Here is a 1,430-nt window from a genome sequence, read left to right as displayed (position 1 = left end):
TAGATAATACTTATCGGTTAACATTTTAGCTTGAGATTAATGTAAAATTCAGCTGGGGCCGAAGAGTGGAAAGGGGGGGATTGTAAAAATCTCCCACCCTTAAAGAGCATGGTTATCCAAATTCAAGGGGTTTCTCGTTACACAAACATATTAACTATGATGATTTGTATTGCCTGTAATAAACAGCAGGGAAGAAAGCATGACTCCGAAAACATATTAAAAGTATGTTTAAGTAGCAACCGCTGCAGTTAAGATGACTGAAGATTTCTGTAGATGTACCAGTCTGTAGATTCAGATAGCTTTAACACTTCTACTTGAGTGGCCTGGGGCATAGTGGCTATATAGGGACCCCATTTAGGATAACATTTCATAACCCCCTTTTCAAAATCAGGGACAGTGGAGTATCTGTCATAATACATTCGCTTATAAAGTTTAGAATGAACAGCTGTAAAGGTGCCCATACATGGTACAATTTCAGGGTGCGATGAGATGCGTGCTCCCGTGCACAGCTCAAAAAGTATGTGCTGCATATACTTTTTGTACTAGATTGCATCTCATTGCATTGCAAATCGTATGTGGTATAATCCAATTTGCATACAATAAACAAGGTAAAAATGTGGAGACACTTATGCGCATTAGCAGCCTGGTGGGAAATCTCAAATGATGAGCATCACCACAACACACAGATTACTATACCACACAAGAAAAACACCGTCACCTGGTGCTGATGACAACCTCTTATATTCTTAAGGATGTTATACCCAAAAGTAAAAAGAAACAATAGTGTAATATTGTTATTTATATAAGTGATTCTATTGAATGCTTTTGAGAAGTCCTGTTGGTCTCGTACTGTATGATTTTGTCTACTTTACGGGTAGACTCCTGACCTATGGAGTGGTCACTTCACCGTTTGAACTTCAAAGGCATTCTTCCTAAATGCAAGTTACTCCAAATCAAAAATAAGAGATTTTGTAGAATCTCTTCTTTTGAGTTGGCTGGGCACCTTAGAGGTGGTTGCATGTATGTATATCCAATTTCTCAGGATAACTTGTTTAGCTACTGTAACCAATATCATTAAGAAGGGTATATCAACAAGGGTGCTGGTGACCTAAATGCTTGCGGCAACATGTGGAGCCTTACAAATGACAGAATTTGTACCAAAAACTCTTCTTATGACCACATGCCCAGAGCATATGATAAAAATGTAGCAGATGAAGAAAATCATTTAATGTGCCTGTTTCCTCTGGGCCAAGGAGACATAAGCTCTATAAAGTGCCTTAAGATACGTCTCTTGTAAAGAGGAGGATTGTAAAACTAGGATTTTAGTTACCTTTTATATACTCGTGTATAAATCAATCTGAATATAAGACAAGGCACCTAATTTTACCACAAAAAAATGTGAAAACTTATTGACTCAAATATAAGCCTAG

This window comes from Crinia signifera, chromosome 5 (assembly GCF_055691185.1).
Source record: "Crinia signifera chromosome 5, ASM5569118v1, whole genome shotgun sequence".
Taxonomy (NCBI): domain Eukaryota; kingdom Metazoa; phylum Chordata; class Amphibia; order Anura; family Myobatrachidae; genus Crinia; species Crinia signifera.
The sequence above is the reverse complement of the archived record's forward strand: the minus strand, read 5'-3'. Positions refer to the sequence as shown.